Genomic DNA, 16055 nt, shown 5'->3' with positions numbered 1-16055 from the left:
TAGCCGAAAAGAGAGAGAGCACCCGGGGGCTCCCCCTGGCAACCTGTAAACCCCAGTTCTCTGGCTAATAACAAACTAAGAAGCAGGACGTAGGGTTTTACACCTCAGGGTGGCCTGAACCTGGGTAAAAAGTGTTCTCGTGTTCATCGTGCTCATACGCTTCGCATTGGTCCCGCCGGCGATCGCCGGAGTGATCCCCGTAGCCCACTGCCGAACCTAAAAGGGGTGCTCACGCATCCCAGGTGTCAAATCCCCGTGCTACGACATCTGGCGCGCCAGGTAGGGGGCGCGAGAGGAGAGCTCGCCGGGGACCGCCGGCGCGGTCGTCTACGTCAACATCGGCCTTGTCTACCCCAGCAACGGAGCCAGCCACCATGCCTCCTAAGCGGGCTAGTGACTCCCGGATCGACCCGCGTGAAGCCCCAGCGGCACACACGCGGTCGTGCGACGTGCAGCCCGCGTCGCGAGCTCAGAAGAACCCTGAGCCCTCACGAGCGCAGCAGTCGCACCTGCCACCCCCGCCTCCTCGACCGTCGGTAGACAACCGGCTGAGGGGGCCGGCGCCTCCCAGTGCCGGAGCCAGTCGCGCGGGCAGCCACGGTGCCGCCCGCGCCGGCCAGCGAGTTGAATCGCGGGCCGAAGACGCGCAGCGGCAGCTGCGCCATGAGCACACCGCGTCACGGGCGACGCCGACGGGGTCGCACCCCACTCACCCGGGTGCGCCAGGGGATAGGGTGGAGGGCAGCCGGTCGAAGAATCGATTGCCCCCAGCCCAAACCCCGGCAGAAGCCATCATTGCCGCGCGAGTCATGGTGCGGTACGAGCCGCAGCAGGGCACGCCGGCACACGAAGCGTGGAGCGCGGAGTTGGACGCACTCCTCGCGCTCGCCGCCCAGCAGCCCCAAGGCGAGGGCGCCTCAGAAGACTCAGGCCACGAGCAGAACCCGGGGCATGGAGACGCGCCCCGCGCCTCGCGACAGGGAGAAAACCCTCCCCCACAGGGAGGGCAAGGAGGCGGGGATCCTGAGGGGTCCTCGGATTCGTCACCAACTGTCACGCGGGGTGACGCGCGTGCCGTCCTGAACGCCCGCCAGCAGGAGGATCTCCGCCAGCGCCTGGAGCGCCGGCGCCGGCACGAGGTAGAGCGCCCGCGCCCGGAGGAGCAGGAGGATGCTCCCATGGGTGCCGAGGATGGCTGCACCCGCGAGCTGCGTCGGGTGACATGGCCCCGCAAGTTCCGAGCGCCAACGCTTGGGACGTACGACGGGACCGTGAACCCGAAGGATTTCCTCCTGACCTACACATTGGGGATGCACGCCATCGGCACCGACGATAAGGTCAGGGCTAACTGGTTCCCGATGGTCCTCAAGCGATCAGCGAGAATGTGGCTGCTCAACCTGCCTGCCGGGTCCATAGCCACTTGGGCGGACCTGCGTGAGCAATTCGTGAGCGCGTTCCAGGGCGGCTACAAGCGCCCGGGAACCATGGCGGAGTTGCATACTGTGGTGCAGAAGCCAGGAGAGACGCTGCGGAGCTTCATCAACCGCTTCTCCAGTCTCTCATACTCCATCCCGGAGGCGGAGGCTGCAGCCATCGTCAACACCTTCGCCATCAACGTCCATGACCCCAAGATGCGGGAGAAGCTGAGCACGCATCGGATCCGGACGACACAGGATCTCTACGCCCTGGCGCACAAGTGTGCCATGGCCGAGGAGGGGCGCTTGGCGCCCGAGCTTGCCACCAAAGCTGCCGCTGAACCTCCTGTCCGCCAGGTTAATGGAGAAACTTCAGCTGCCGCTGGAGCGGCTGAAGTCCACTCACCCGTTCCGGGGAGTGAACCCCGGGATCGTGCGCCCCTTGGGGCGCATCACGCTGCCGGTTACCTTCGGGTCCCGGGAAGTGTTCAGGACTGAGCAACTGGTGTTCGACGTGGTGCACACCCCGTTGCCTTACAACGGGATCGTTGGTCGGCCGGCGCTGATCAAGTTCATGGCGGTGACCCACTGCGCCTACGGCGTGATGAAGATGCCGTCCACGTACGGCGTCCTTTCCATCTGGTGTGACCTCAAGGATGGAGCCTGATGCGTCGGCGAGGTTGTCAGGGCCGCCGTCGCGGCCGATTCTGGCGCCGAAGACGCCGCCGGGAGTGGAGGCCTGCTACCCGGCGATGCCCCCGCAGCGAAGAAGGCCCGCGCTGCCCCGCAAGGATTTGCCGGGGCAGGCGCAGGCTCGAGCTCATGCCCCGGCAAGGGCCAGAAGCTCAAGCAGGAGGCCGCCAAGGTGAAGAAACTGCACCTCCAAGCCGGCAACAAGGAACGCACCGTCACCGTCGGTGCGAACCTCACCGCCGAATAGGAAAGCGCCCTCGTCACTTTCCTCCGGGAGAACGCCGACGTGTTCGCTTGGGAACCGTCGGATCTCCCCGGAGTCCCTAGGGAGGTGATCGAGCACCGGCTCGCGGTGCGCCCAGACGCCCGCCCCATCAAGTAGAAGATCCGCCGGCAAGCACAGGAGCGCAAAGATTTCATCAAGCAAGAAGTGAACAAGCTTAAAGCTGCGGGAGCTATCAGGGAAGTATTGTACCCCACTTGGTTAGCTAATCCTGTTGTAGTACCCAAGGGGGAGAATAAACTTCGCATGTGTGTAGATTTTACTGATCTTAACCGTGCGTGTCCAAAGGATCCTTTCCCTGTACCTCGCATTGACCAAATAGTAGATTCCAATGCCGGTTGCGATTTGCTGAGTTTTTTGGATGCATTTTCCGGCTACCATCAAATTAAGATGGCAGTCAAGGACGAGGAGAAAACAACGTTCATCACCTCGGTTGGCTGCTACTGCTACACATGCATGCCTTTCGGGTTGAAGAACGCGGGTTCAACATTCCAGCGTGCGTTGCGCGAGTGGTTGGGACCCCAGCTAGGCCGAAACGTAGAGGCCTACATAGACGATATCGTCATCAAATCAAAGCGTGGGGACTCGCTGATTGGTGACCTGCAGGAAACGTTCGATAACCTCTGCAGGATCAAGCTCAAGATGAACCCTGAGAAGTGCATCTTTGGTGTGGACTCGGGCCAGCTTCTGGGTTTCTTGGTTTCACACTGGGGGATTCAATCCAATCCAAAGAAGATAGAGGCTATCGAGAAAATGGAGGCTCCCCGGAAGGTAAAGGACGTCCAGCGCCTCAACGGCTGTGTTGCCGCGCTGGGGCGCTTAATCTCGAGGTTGGGCGAGCGCGCCCTGCCCTTCTTCAAGGTGATGAAGAAGAGGGGCCCGATCGAGTGGACCCCCGAGGCTGAGGTGGCGCTCCAGGATCTCAAGCAGTACCTGAAGTCACCGCCCGTCCTCGTCACCCCCAAGCCGGGCGAGCCACGGCTACTCTACCTAGCGGCGACTGACCAGGTGGTCAGCTCGGTGCTAGTTGCCGAAAGGGAGGAAGACCACCCGGGGCCTGAGGTTGTGGGGCAGGGGGCTGAGCGGCCCCCGGCAATCGCCTCGGACCCAAGGGTCAACGCCGAGCCCATGGCGCTGGCGCCGCACAAGCCGCTCGTGCAGCACCCGGTGTACTTCGTCAGCACGGTGCTGCGCGATGCCTGTACACGGTACCCGCAAGTGCAGAAGCTCTTGCTGGGGATTCTGCTTGCGTCGCGCAAGCTGTGCCACTATTTCCAGGTGCACCACATCACGGTTGTGTCGGGGTTTTGCCTCGAGCGAGCCCTCACCAACCGTGAAGCCACCGGAAGGGTGGCCGAGTGGAGGAGGGAGCTGTCGGAGTTCGATCTGCACTTCACCAACACCAAAAGTATCAAGAGCGCGGCTCTGGCATTTTTTGTTGCGGAGTGAACTTCAACCGGCGTGGAAGAAGAGGAGCCGGAGACCAGCCTGCCCGGCAAGCCGGACGAAGGCCATTGGGTCCTGTACTTCGACGGAGCATTCAGCCTGCAGGGGGCTGGTGCCAGGATCGTCATCGAGTCGCCTACAGGCGATCAGCTGAAGTTCGCCATCCAGATTTACTTCCCCAACTCCACCAACAACACGGCCGAGTATGAAGGATTGCTTGCCGGGTTGCGGGCAGCGATCGCCCTGGACATCAAGCGCCTGATTGTTCGCGGGGACTCCCAACTCGTGATCAATCAGGTTAACAAGGACTACGACTGCCCACAGATGGCAGCGTACGTGAACAAAGTCCGCAAGCTGGAACACAAGTTCAAGCGTTTGCGATTTGAGCACATCAAGCGCAAGGATAACTTCGCAGCTGACGAGATGTCCAAATTGGCAGCGGAGCACCGGAAGGTTCCGGCAGGGATGTTCTGGCACAGGCAGACCACGCCTTCGGTCGCCCCCAAGCTGGTTGCAGGGGAAGCCCCCCCAGCAACCGAAGGAAACCTCGCAGCAGCGGAGGTCCATGCCGTCGGCGTAGTGGCATGCATGTGAAGGGAGACCCCGCCTTAGGCGGTGGATATTGCCTGCTACTTTGAAGGGGGAAGCCCTCCCGGAAGATGCCGCTGCCGCGGAGCGCCTAGCCCGACAAGCCAAGATGTACGTCCTGGTGGATGGGAACCTCTACCGGAGGCGTGCTAATGGGGTGAAGCTCCTCTGCATGCCCCAAGACGAGGGGCGTGCACTGCTAGATGAGATACATCGAGGCACCTGCTCACACCATGTGGCTTCCCGGGCTCTGGTCGGCAAGGCGTTCCGGCACGGCTTCTACTGGCCTATGGCGCTAGCCGACGCCGAGCAATTGGTCAGGACGTGCGAAGCATGTCAGTTCCATGCAAAGAAGAGTAACCAGCCGGCGCAGGCCCTGCAAGTCATTCCATCCTCCTGGCCGTTCGCAGTCTGGGGGCTGGACATCGTCGGCAAGTTGTCGAGAGCAGTTGGCGGCTACGAGTACTTGCTCGTGGCCATTGACAAGTTCTCCAAGTGGGTGGACGTGGAGCCAGTGCGGAAGGTGACCGCACAGGCAGCCATCAAATTCTTCAAGGGCATTGTGTGCCGGTTCGGTGTGTCCAACGGCATCATCACCGACAATGGCACACAATTCACGAGCGCCGCGTTCCAAGCCTACTGCAAGGACATGGGTAGCAAGATCCACTTCGCTTCTGTTGCTCACCCGAGGAGCAACGGACAGGCGGAGCGAGCCAACGCAGAGGTGCTGTGGGGGCTCAAGACGAGAACCTTTGACAAGCTCAAAGGCCACGGGATGCGCTGGGTCGAGAAACTCCAGCCCATGCTGTGGTCGATCAGGACCACACCTAGCCGGGCAACGGGCGAAACTCCTTTCGTCCTTGTCTACGGGGCAGAAGCGGTGCTGCCCCTCGAGCTCAAGCATGGATCCCCTCGGGTACGCGCGTACGGCAACGAAAGCCAACACGAGCAGAGGGTTGATGATCTAAATTTCATCGAAGAACTTCGATGCCGGGCTGCTGTGTGAGCTGCACACTACCAGCAAGAACTCCGCCGTTACCATGACAGGAGGGTCCACCCCCGGGAGCTCGAGATCGGAGACCTTGTCCTGCGCCGGATATAAGCAACGAAGGCCGGGAACAAGCTGGCTCCAAAATGGGAGGGGCCCTTCCAGGTAGTGTAGGTGACCAGGCCGGAGGCTGTCCGGTTGGAAACCGAAGAAGGCTAGCTGGTGCAAAATAGTTGGAACCTTGAGCACCTGCGCAAGTTCTACCCGTGAAGCGGCGGAGCCCGACCCCCAGGTGATGCTTCGGTAGCATACCTCTCGAACTAGTGTAGCCGGGCAACCCCCGATTGTAAACCGCTAGTTTCTGTGGATAAAGATAAGTTTTTCCCCTCAGTTTCAAGTTGCCTCGGTTATTCTCATGTTTCTCCTCCTTCTGTCTCCTGCTTTAGGTGCACAGAAATGTCTTTCTATCCTTGGTTGTGGGCAGGGGGCTGCCGGAGCCTCAAGAACAAAAAACCTGCTGCCGGATTGCTCCGGCACGGGGCCGTGCCGTTGCCGGGCTCCCCGGAACGCGCATCACGCAGAAGCTGCGTCCTGGGATAGAGAAGTGCTCACACCCAAGTTTGGTATCGACCCTTCTGTGCCCGGGGGCTGGAGGCTGGAGGGTTACCTGTGCTTTATGCATGTTGCGTCTTTTCTCGTGTATTTCGAAAAAAATTGCAGCATCCTGGGCTCGGTAAGAGTCTGTCATGCAGGACAAGGACGGAGTTGTGCGCACTGTGGTGCTCGTGGGTCGCTCACGGGGGGTGTCATTTAGCGGTGCCCGGTCATGCGTAGCAACCGCACTTCGAGGCTCCCAACGCACTCCGAGGATCCTGCAGCCGGAGGGAGCCGCCACGTGTGCCGCGGTGACTTGGCACGCGCGGTGGCAGGGCCGTACCATGCTGCAAGGGGTGTAGCACCACGTGTGCTGCGGCGACTAGGCGCGCATGGTGGCAAGATTCTTCACCACACCTATAAAAGGGAGCGATGGCCATCGAATAGCTCAGAGCGAAGTCGGAAGACGGCCGCAAAGGCGAGGGAGGCCACAGAGACGCGCTGGTGGTGCATGCCATCAGCGCTCGGTGCTGACGAGTGCACTACAATCGCGTCCTTGTCGCACCCCTTCACCAGCCTACTCCGAGGCGAGGGTTGCCATGGAGACGCTGTGGTGGCACCGCCACTGGCGCTCGCGGCGGCCCCACCACAGCGTTCCTGCCGTATCCTTGCAGAGGGTGTCTCCAGGGCGAGGGTTGCCGCGGAGGCAGGGTGGTGGTGCATGCCATCAACGCTCAACGCAAATGGGTGCACTGCCGCCGTGCCCTTGCCGCACCCCTCCGACAGGCGTTTCCCATGCGAAGGCTGCCGCAGAGAGCACTGTGGTGGCGCGCGTGGCGCTGGCGGCGGCCCCGCCACAGCGTTCCTGTTGCATCCCTCAAGCAGGCGGGTCGGGGCAACGGTGCACTGCCGGAGCGTCCTTGCCGCATCCCTCCGGCAGGCATTCCGAGCGCAAAATAACGAACAGCTAAGTACACGATCCTAGACGCTGAACTCTCCGATATTTAACGTTGGCTCCCTGGCGTGGCTCGAGCCCCCCGTGTGGCTGGAGTGTTAGAAGGACGCTTGCGGGGCGAGTGCGCTCCTCGTGCGGCTTGCGTGAAGCGATCCCCCTTCACCAAGGGTTCGATCTCTGTGCTTACTTGTGCTAGTCCCTGAATCGACTCACTAGCACACACAGTTCAAGATGTAATACAAAGATACAAAGGTCAAAAGTACTTTATTACATCGTATCATCCAGAACTTAAATTGTACTTACAAACTTGCATGACCTCCTAGGCCAGCATAAACAAATAATGTTCAAAACCATGATAACAAATGTATCATGAAGCTGCTGCAGAAAGGTAGAGTAAAAGGGCCTCATCTTCTCCCAGAGGAGAGAGCATGTTGGAATGTAAGCACATGACCCAAAGAAATATCGACGAACCTCACTCTTCGTCAGTTTCACCTGCATTATTAATTGCAGCCACTACGTGGTCAATACATTTGAATGTATTGGCAAGCTCACTAGAGTTATAAAGGACCTCCCAAGTACATGCATAGTTTGGCTAAGTGGAGTTTGGCTATTTTGCATAAAAGCATCATTATTCAAATCCTATCATTTTTAGACAAATACTTTTGAATTCTATTGGACACGGGGTAGAAGCACCCATGCTCCTATTAGCCTAGGCACATTGAGTAGAAACATCAATGCTCCTACCCAGTTCAAACCATTCATTTTATTAGGAAATTGGAATGAGTGAGACCTTCCTTACAGCTCCAATATCTAGTTGCTCATAATTGTCCGTAACCGGGGACACGGCTAAGTACTTAGTTTGACACTCTCGAGAGGTGGTACACTTTACCCACAAGAAATCGACGTGTTAATCCCTTGCTGTCCTCAGGGTAGAGTAGCAACGGCATCGATTACAGGAATTTTCAGAACATATTCCCCCAAACCACCTGAGGGACGCGTTCCAACCTACACTGCTACATACCGATGTCACCTCGGATCCACGTTCATATTTCTTACATCCATCCTGGCAGAGCCCATAATACCATGTGGTTGTACTGGAAGCTACTAAACAGGAAACTAGTCCAGTCTCTGGTTATCCCGGGTGGCATCCCACATTGTGACGCAGGCGCTCCCCGAATCGCACGGGGAGGCGACCATGGACGCTCCCGAATCACACGGAGAGACGACTCAGCGGGCCCCATAGAAATGGACCTAACGTCACGACATTCGAAAACTCAAAGCAGCCCACCCAGGACAATTCATTGAATTACTTGTTTTGCAAAAGTGCCTTTTAATTAATCCGGGGGATTAAAAGTAGATTTTTATTTTATAAAAATAGATGCCACGTGGCGCGTTCCTATTCGTCGGTACCGGTTCGGTTCAAGTGAATAAGAACGATCTAATCTACACCGTTGATCAACGATCAGACGGACGAGGGGCTAGGGTTTTTACCGGGCGGCGGCGGCGGTCACCGGAGACGGAGGGGATGGCGGCGCGGGGTCCTCCGGCGAAGCTGACGTCGCGGGGGTGGCCGGGGACGGCGCGGCGCGGCACGGCGGAGACGGGGGCGCGGTCGGCGTGGGCTCGGGCGGTCGGGGTCGGCGCCTAGGACGAGACGGGCGGTCGGCGGGCGGCGGCGCGGTCTCGGGCGTTCGTCGGCGGGGAGCTGCCGTGCACGAGAAAGAAAAAGAGGCGCGTCATCTTGACCGCGAGGGAGAGAGAAGAAGAGAGAGAGGAATGGCTTCGAGGAAGGCTCACCAGACTTCGTCGGCGAGAGAGAAAACGGCGGCGCGGGCGGTCGGACTCCGGCGAGAAATCGGGGCGGCCTGGCGGCGTGATAGCAAGGGGGAGCAGAGGGGAAGAAGAGAGGGGGTCGCGGGGCTTAAAAGGACGCGCCCGCGCGTGCGAAAGGAAGGGCGGAGGAGGAGATTGCGGCAGTGAGCGCGCGGCGGCGGAAAAAGGCAGGCGGCGCGGCGGACGCGGGCGCCTTCCAAACGAGGAAGAAGCCCCCTGACAGGTGGGCCCCACCTGTCAGCAGGTGCAGGCGCGCGCGCGGGGCGGCCGGGCTGGCAGGGCCAGCTCGCGTGCGGTCGGGCGTTGTAACATCTCAAAATTTCAAACCTTTACATGAGCATTGCATTCATAAGCATCATGCCACAATTGCATATTTGAATTCAAATTTGAATCTCAAAAGGGCTTTGGAAAGATTTTTGGGGTTTACACCCATTTGAGCTTTGGATCTTCAAACCATTAAGGTTTAAGTATAAAAGGGGTTTATTGCGTATATAAGCTATCCCATAATTTTTGGATAATTATTTGGACTTCAAAAAGGTATTTTATTTAAATGGATATATAGCCCTAAAGGCATTTATAGGGCAAATGTATATTTATATATTTTATTTTGAAGAGAAACTACTTCCAAAAGTTGTATCATGGTATAACATGATTTTACAAATTTCCTGGGATTTATTTGGACCAATTTGGAGTTCAAACTCAAAAAATATCAAAGAAATGAGAAAAACAGAAAAAGAAAAGGGTAAAAGGAAAAAAAAAAGGGGTAAACCAGACCGGCCCGGCCACTTTGGGCAGAACCGGCCCCGCCAGCCTGGCTGCCCCGCGCGCGCGCCCGCACCCGCTGACAGGTGGGGCCCACCTGCCAGGGGCTTCTTCCCCGGAAGGAAAGCGGCCGCGCGCCGCCGCGATTTCTGGCCGCCGTCCCCACGCGCCCGCCGCCGCAATCTCCTCCTCCGGCCTTCCATTTTCACGCCCGAGCACGTCTATATAACCCGCACGACCCCCTCTCTTTTTCCCCCCCATTTTCCCTCGCTCGCACGCCGCCAGGCCGCCGGAATCCCTCGCCGGAGTCCGCCGCCTGCGCCGCCTGCCCGTCTTCGTCCTAGGCGCCGACCGCGCCGTCCCCGAGCGCCGCTGACCGCGCCCCCGTCTCCGTCGTGCCGCGCCGTGCCTCCCCGTGTCCTCCCCGACGCCCGAGGTCCACCCGAACGCCGCCCGCCTCCACGCCCGAGCCGCGCCGCCGCCGGTTTCCGTCGCCGGAACCCTAACCCGCCGGTGAGCTTCCCCCGATCGATCTCGTCCGTCCATCCATCTCCAACAGTGTAGATTAGATCGTCCTTATTCACTTAAACCGAACCGGTACCAACGAATGGGAATGCGCCACGTGGCACCCGAGTTATAAAATAAAAATGTAATTTTTTTTCCCCGGGTTAATAAAAGGCACTTTTACAGATAGGCTCCTGTAACTTCAAATGATCACAACTTTAAATCTGTTTGGCCAAATTTAGTGATCCACACCTTTTTGGAATCCTTAGGAAGTGTAGAATCTTTTGGCACTGCCCAAATTCAAATTTGAATATTTGAATCACATTCAAATCACAGATTAGGGTTTTATGCCATTTAAATCATAACTATTTATTTATAAGTCCTTTTTGAATGAAACCAGTGCCCAAAATTTTGTTTTATTGTCCTCTGTCCAATGGGACAGAGAAATAAATATTTTTAACTAATCTATTTGGCTGGTGCCAATAAAATCTCTTCTTAGGTTTTAAACCCTAGCTTTTGCTTTTGTTTAAAAACCTAATCGCATGTGTTTAATTCTCAAGGCATTGGATCAGTAGATCACCCAAATAAAATACACCAAACTCATGTCACATGCTTTGCATTGCACCATGACATGCATATTCTTTTGCTTGTATGGTGTGTTTATGTATGTGTATGTTTGCTTGTTTGTATAGTTTTCTCGGAGAGCGAACTGTGTGACTGTGAAGAGTTTCTGAATACCAACTACTATCAAGGCAAGTTCACTTTGATCATTCACCTATTACTTTATTATGTATTAGATTTTTAGTAGTTGCATTGTTAGGATTATTATTGTATCTATGCTAGCTATGATCTGTCCTAGTAGTATAGGATACCTTTGTCATGACCTTCAGCACAAATCGCCATCGTAGTAGTAAAATGCTATGCTATGATAATATATGAGGGTGGTATTATTACAATGTGATATTATTGAATTACAAATATAGTTTTCCTAGTGTATGGCAAAACAAGTAATTCAACGAACCGTCCTGGGTCGGCTGCTTTGACTATTCGGATGTCGTGACGTTAGGTCCATTTCTATGGGTCCCTCTGAGTCGAGTTCCTGTGGATTCAGGAATGGATCGTCCATGGACGTCTCTCCCGTGGATTCAGGGAGCGCCTTCGTCACAATGTGGGATGCCACCCGGGATAACCAGAGACTGGACTAGTTTCCTGTTTAGTAGCTTCCAGTACAACCACATGGTAATATGGGCTCTGCCTGGATGGAGTAAGAAATGTTTACCCAGATCCGAGGGATTGTACTGAGGTAGTTGTGTAGGTGGGAGCGCGGGTCCCTCAGGTGGTTTGGGTGAACATGTTCTGAAAATTCTTGAATTCGATGCCGTTGCTACTCCACCCGGAGGACAGCAAGATAACACGTCGAATTCTTGTGGGCAATGTGTACAACCTCTCGAGAGTGTCAAACTAAGTACTTAGCCGTGTCCCCGGTTACGGACAATTATGAGCAACTAGATATTGGGGCTGTAAGGAAAGTCTCACTCCTTCCAATTTCCTAATAAAACGAATGGATTGAACTGGGTAGGAGCATTGATGTTTCTACTCAATGTGCCTAGGTTAATAGGAGCATGGGTGTTTCTACCCCGTGTCCAATAGAATTCAAAACTATTTGACTAAAAATGATAGGATTTGAATAATGATGTTTTTATGCAAAATAGCCAAACCCCACTTAGCCAAACTATGCATGTACTTGGCAGGTCCTTTATAACTCTAGTGAACTTGCCAATACATTCAAATGTATTGACCACGTAGTGGCTGCAATGAACAATGCAGGTGGATCCGACGATGAGTGAGGTTCGTCGTTTTGTCATGGGTCATGTGCTTACATTCCAACATGCTCTCTCCTCTGGGAGTAGATGAGGCCCTTTTACTCTACCTTTCCGCTGCAGCTTCATGATATATTGTTATCATGGTTTTAAACATTATTTGTTTATGCTGGTCTAGGAGGTCATGCAAGTTTGTAAGTACAATTTAAGTTCTGGATGATACGATGTAATAAAGTACTTTTGACCTTTATATCTTGGTATTACATCTTGAACTGTGTGTGCTAGTGAGACGATCCAGGGATTGACACAAGTAAGCACAGAGATCGAACCCTGGTAAGGGGGAGGATCGCTTCAGATGGTATCAGAGCAATGTGTTGCCTGTAGGAACGTGACCTGTCGGACTGGGCCGGTTCGGCCCAAAGTGGCCGGGCCGGTCCGTTTGCTCCTTTTTTTTTCTTTTACCCCTTTTCTTTTTCTGTTTTTCTCATTTCTTTGATATCTTTTGAGTTTGAACTCCAAATTGGTCCAAATAAATTGCAGAAAATTTGTAAAATCATGTTCTACCATGATTCAACTTTTGGGAGTAGTTTCCCTTCAAAATAAAATATATAAAAACACATTTTCCCTATAAATGCCTTTAGGGCTATATATACCTATTTAAATAAAATACTTTTTTAACTCCAAATAATTATCCAAAAAATTATGGGATAGCCTATATATGCAATAAACCCCTTTTATACATAAACCCTATTGGTTTGAAAATCCAAAGTTTAAATGGGTGTAAACAAAGTCTTTTAAAGCCCTTTTGAGATTCAAATTTGAATTCAAATATGCAATTGTGGCATGATGCTCATGGATGCAATGCACATGTAAGAGTTTGAAATTTTTGGGATGTTACATTGCGGGTCCGTCCCGTGAGCGCACGCTTGGGGGTGGCTGTCCCGCAAGCGGAGTGGCTCGTCGCTGCCGCTTGGCCCCAGGTCGGCACTGCGGGTCCGTCCCGGGTCCCTGGTCCGGCTAAGTGTGTGGTGCGCGAGTCCCCGGCAACACAAGGCATAACACACGAGGGCCGAGAGATCCACCCCGCAAAGCAACCCCGGGAACGAGAAATAAGCACTAAGTAGAATCAAAGAACGAAATTCTTAAGAACAGCAAGCGATTGCATGAGCTAATGGAACTTTAAATGTTTGAACGGTGCCGAGCGCCACACTGACAGGAATTAAAGGCCAAAAACACAAAGGTAAAACGAGGACCAGCAGGGAGTTGCGGCGACTAGTTGCCGGCGTCTCCCGCTGGGGCTCCGGCTTCCTCAACATCCGGTCTACCACCTCGTCGACGAACCTGCTCACTGCCTGGCAGTGGGTAGGGCCATCCTCGCTGTCGGACTAGGCGTCCACCAGCGTCTCGAAGGGGAAGTCCGGGTGGTGAAGGTGTACCCGGGGGAGGATCGTTCCGGCGATGTCCCTGGCGCAGGTGGCGATCTCCTGGTCGAAGAACTTGGAGATCCACACGTCGAGTGCCCCGAGCTTCCCCACCAGGTCGGTGAAGAACGGGATCAGCGTGCTGACGTCCGTGCCATCCACTTGCGCGGCCCGCAGCTTGAATCACGGCAGCAGATCGCGCACCGCCTTGGCGATCTCGAGCAGCTTCAGGGTCTCCCTATGGCGCCACTCCACCAGCGTGGCATGGTTGCTACGCGCCAGCGTCACGGCGTGCTTGCCCTTGCGCACGAGGTCCGCCTGCCGCGTGATCTCCTTGGCCTTGGCCACATTGTTCTCGCCGGCCTTGACGAGCTCCTCCCGGGAGGTGGCCCGCTTGGACTTGAGCTGGGCGCTCTTCTCCTTGGCGGAGTTGAGCTCCTTCTCCCGCCGGACCGACGCCGCTGTCGCGTCCTCCGCCGCCTTGGCCTCCTCCTCCACCTTGGCGCGTAGCCCCTGGAGTTGGGAGAGGTAGCTGTAGACCAGCTCGCTCTTCTCGTTGAGGCGAGCCTGGGCCGTAGCAAGCACCTCCTCTTGCTCCTACCCGGCCTTCGCGTGCGCCTCGGCCAGCGAGTCCAGGGCCTGCCGGTGCTCGGCGCGCTGGGCCTCCAGCTGCCGGTGGAGCTCCGCCTCCGAGATGACCGGCGCTGCGGCTTCGTCCTTGGCCTGCTGGACTAGGCGCACTTCCTCCCGCAGCCGTGAGAGTTCCCGCCGCTCCCTCTCGATGGCCTGTCGCACCTCGCCAAGTTGGCCCTTCGCGAGCTCGTGGCGCTCCCTCACCTGGTTGAAGGAGGTGATTCTCCTCTGGATGTGCAACATGCAAAGAATTTTGCCTATCCCTGAACCTGCTCCTACAAGTGTTCCAACCCTTGCTACTGTCCAGTCTCTGCCACAAGCTGATGACTTCCCCCCTCTCTCCCCACCACCTCCTACTACCAAAGTAGCTGCTGCTGGTGTGAAGAAGTGGGGGCCCGTGCAAGCAATCAGGAAGAGCTCCAGAATCAACCTTGCTGGCAAGTCTATGCTGGAAGTGGCACAGCTCAAGAAAAAGAAGGAGAACCTGGAGATCCCTGGCAACTCCCACCTGCAAGGTATACTGCGTTCAAATGCTTTTGATGTTCTTGCATCTGATAAATATGTTTCTATTGCTAAAGCTATAGGCATTGATATAGTTACTGATTCTAATATGGATGCCCCACCTGCAAATACTTCTTCTTTGACTGATAGCACCTGTGTAGATGTAGTACCCTGTACCCGTGCTGCCAAAGGCTTATCCAATATGCTTGCTGGGCATACTGCTGATATCCCTGCAGCAAAAAATATCCTACTGCTAGTACTATTCATAGATGTCCCTCTATTGATATGGATAGTGAAATATGGTATCAAGTTGGTAAACGCAAACGGGGCAAGCACTCCAGGACAAAAATCTTTCATGAATAGTCTCTTCTGGAACATTAGGGGGATCTGTGGGCAATCTAGTATATTAGACATTCTTGCCAAAACTAATGCTACTATCATTGGCTTCCAAGAGACAAAACAATCTGCTTTCTCTAATATCTCTAGCAATAAAAACTTCACCTGGAACTTCCTCCCATCTGTGAGCTCTGCTGGAGGCATCCTAATGGGAGTTGATCTTGATTTCTATGATGTGACATCATGGGAAATTGGAGATTTCTCTGTCTCTTGTTATGTTACTATTAAATGTAATGGTGCACAAGCTAGATTCATCACTCTGTATGGTTCCCCATATGAGGAGGGTAAAGAGGCCTTCATCTCTGAACTGCATGGCCTTTTCCTATATAACCCCACTCCCACCTTGATAGGAGGTGATTTTAATTTAGTCAGAACCCATAAAGATAAAAATAATGGTAATGTCAATCAGAAGTGGTGTGACAACTTTAATGCCTGGATTGAAATCTGGAGTCTGCTTGAAGTTAAACTTTCCAGTAGAAAGTTCGCCTGGGCTAATAACCAGGTTGACCTAGTGATGAATACTATTGATAGAATCTTCTGTAACACTGAATTTGAAGCTATCTTTCCTTTGTGCACTTCTCAGGCTTTGCCTAGATTAGGCAGTGATCATACTCCCATTCTGTGGGAATCTGGAGTTGGTCTGACCCCAAAATCTTCTAGCTATAAGTTTGAAAACTGGTGGATCCTCAGAACTGATTTTAAGGATGTAGTGGTTAAATCCTGGACTGCCCCCACTAAGGGCACTTCTGCCATTGATGTCTGGAAGGAGAAGGTCAGAAAATTTAGGAAAACTTCTAAAGGTTGGAGTAGAAACATTGAAGCTGCTCTTAGAAATCTGAAAAAAGATACGATGGAGGAATATGACCTGTTAGACATTAAATCTGAAACTACTCCCCGATCTGAATAGGAACAAGCTAGGATGAAAGGCATTTATTTAGAAATGCAAAAAATCTGGCTGATGGAAGAAACAAAAGCCAGACAAAGGTCTAGAGATAGGAGCATTAAAGAAGGAGATAGGAATACCTCTTACTTTCATGCAGTAGCTAATCAGAAGAGGAGGAAAACCCTCATCCATGCTTTAGATGGCCCACAGGGGACAATGACATACACTAAGAATATGATAGAAGTAGCTACTAATTTCTATAAGGAGCTCTTCTGCCTGGAGGACAGAACAGGCTTCTCTCTTGCCCAAGATTTTCAAGGAGAAAAGGTCACTGAGGCTG

This window comes from Brachypodium distachyon, chromosome 2 (assembly GCF_000005505.3).
Source record: "Brachypodium distachyon strain Bd21 chromosome 2, Brachypodium_distachyon_v3.0, whole genome shotgun sequence".
Lineage (NCBI taxonomy): Eukaryota > Viridiplantae > Streptophyta > Magnoliopsida > Poales > Poaceae > Brachypodium > Brachypodium distachyon.
The sequence above is the reverse complement of the archived record's forward strand: the minus strand, read 5'-3'. Positions refer to the sequence as shown.